Raw genomic sequence first — 2666 nt, forward strand, 5'->3', positions numbered from 1 at the left:
CTTCATCGCTAGATGGTTCGCGAGGTGGGGGTGGCGATGAGATGTGGAGGTGTTGACAAATCTGCTATAGAGCAGCATCAATGTTATCGAAGCGCTGAAAACACTGTTGCTCGAACAGGGTAAGGTGCTCAGAGATGTCAGCGTATGAAGCTACCGCATGAACTGGACGAGAAGGGGGTGGTGGCTAAGACGGTGAGTCCTCGTGACGTGGAGGAACATCATCAGTAATGTCCTCAGAGGCCTCCTCCTCGGTGGATTGGGCGAGACGGTACTGAGAAGGGTAGGTGCCACGCCGTTTCTCGATCATCCTCATACTTAGCATGCTCGAGATGCCCTGTGGAGACATCTGGCCCATGAGAGTGAGGGAGGATGATTGGGCTGCTGTGTTGAGGAGCTCGAAGTGCCGAGCCAACCGTGTCACACAGGGCCCAATGGAGATAACCCCCTTCCTATGCCGCTTCGTCTGATGTTGAATGCCGAGTGCAATGAAATAAGCAAGGTCTATGACGTGCCCGTGCGACATACACCATAGAAAGTTGGCGTCGTGAGTGTTGGCGATGCCAGTGCTCTCTTGCCTTCGTGTTAATGTGTGAGCCATAATGGCGTGTAAGTACCTCAGAGATGGAGGGAGAGCCGATGCCTTGGAGCGGCTAGGATTGTAGGAGGCAGCGCCAGGGGCGAGGGCGTTACAACACCGTGAAGGAGAGTGATGGATGTGGCGATTGAGAGCGTGGAGTTCATTCTCCTCCATGAACTCATCAGTGTAAAGGCCCAGTGCGGTTCCGAACTCTGAAACGTTCAACTGGCGGACTAGACCGCCGAGGCGAAATTGGATTGTCCCCGGGTCATCAAAGCGGACCATCACGGTCTAAAGATGGAACGTTGAGCAAAGTTCCATCGCGAGTTCAAGATATGTCGGCTCAACAATCGCAAAGAAAAGCCCCCAAAGATCGATGGTGAGGAAGGCTTGAATTGCATCCGTGAGTTGGGCTTGTTCTAGCGCAGCCCAATCTATACAGCGGCCCACTTCCAAGGGTCGGGCCCGTAGAATATGGAAAAGTTCTTCTTGGGGCCCAATGGGGAACTGTAGGAAAGGGTGACGAATTTCTGTGGTAGGATCTGAGGAAGATGATGCTTCCTTCATTTTCTTCGAAGCAGGGACGGTGGCTTTCTTTCCTTGTAAAGATGACATGGTGTACCTGTAATGGACATTGAAGTGGAATGTGAATACTTTCCGTGGGGCTTACATATTAACCTATGCTATAACAGCCAAAGTAAATGTGCCAAATAACCCTATAAGAATAAGTAATGGAGATATCTAAAGAATGAATTTGTGTGAGGTTAATAGCATGAAACCCATGGAAACAATAACCATGAATGAATGTAGCCTAATACACTGACCAAAACAAAACAAAACTTAAAAAAAAATATACATTTATCTACTATTCTAACTATGAATGTGCACGTAAAATAGTCAAATAGAGCATAGAAATCATGAAAGAAGCAAAATAATTGAAGAAGATTGAGATAAATGAGTAAACAAACGCAAGAGAGAGGAGCTTAGGTGTAACCTATGGTGAGGGTATCTTCTTAAAAGGTACTTGTATCTCTTCCATGCATCATAGAGTGTTTCTAAATCCATCTGCACAAAAAAAGAGATATCATTACGTAATTTAACTGTTTTAGCCAGTGGAAAATATTTTAATAAAAATTTTTCGGTCATTTGTTCCCAAGTAGTGATTGACCCTCCTGGTAACAAGTTCAACCATTTTTTAGCCTTATTTCTTAACGAAAAAGGAAACAACTGAAGGCGAATGACGTCATCAGAAACGCCTTTAATTTTGAAGGTATCTAAAATTCTAGAAAATTTGCCAAGTACGCGTTAGGATCCTCGTCCTGCAAACCATCAAACTGAACAAACTGTTGTATCATTTGAATTGTGTTAGGTTTCAGTTTAAAATTATTTGCAGCAATAGCAGGTCTAACTATAGTTGACTCAGTTCCTATTAAATTAGGTTTAGCATAATCATACATAGTGCGCGGAGTAGGATTTTGATTAACAGCAATTGCAGGAGGTAGCGGATTTTCTTGGTTTTTAGCCATCTCCTCGGTTGTGGTTTGAATATCATCCTCTTGCTCGTTCACTGTGTATCTTAAGCTTCGTATTATTTCTCTTTGGTTTCTGCGAACTGTGTGATCGATCTCACTATCAAAAAGTAATGGTCTTGACAGGTTTCTTCTAGTCATAAACTATAAGAACCTGCTAGAAAAAGGAAAAAGAAAGAATTATTAATAAAAATTAGAATAAAATTTAAATTGCAGTAAAAGTAAATGGCTAAAGTAATAAAAATCAAGTGTTCCTAATATCTTAGTTCCCTGGCAACAGCGCTAAAAACTTGATACGTGATATTCGTGACAGGTTTTAAATATTTATAATGAATCATTCTTGAAATTAACTATTATCACGATTAAGGCAAATGTACCTATCGTACAGTAGTATAGCTTTAGTAAGACCGGATTATCGAACCCAAAGAAACTAAAAGTACCAGTAATGACTGTCTTTTTATTGTCTAGCCTAAGAATAATGGGGTTTGTTTTAACTAGCCAATTAACTAAACTAAGAATTCATAGAAAATAGAATTGGGGAATTACTTTTGGAAAACTTG

The 2666-nt window shown here is 41.9% G+C and overlaps 1 non-coding gene across 1 annotated transcript; it reads left to right on the forward strand.

The window, feature by feature from the left end:
* Positions 1-1568: 1568 nt before the first annotated feature.
* LOC121226952 (small nucleolar RNA R71) lies at positions 1569-1675 on the forward strand. Its single transcript, XR_005924648.1, has one exon. It is a non-coding gene; the product is annotated as a small nucleolar RNA R71 (small nucleolar RNA).
* The last annotated feature ends 991 nt before the right edge of the window (positions 1676-2666 follow it).

The sequence above is a fragment of the Gossypium hirsutum genome, chromosome A03, assembly GCF_007990345.1.
Source record: "Gossypium hirsutum isolate 1008001.06 chromosome A03, Gossypium_hirsutum_v2.1, whole genome shotgun sequence".
In the NCBI taxonomy this organism is placed as follows: domain Eukaryota; kingdom Viridiplantae; phylum Streptophyta; class Magnoliopsida; order Malvales; family Malvaceae; genus Gossypium; species Gossypium hirsutum.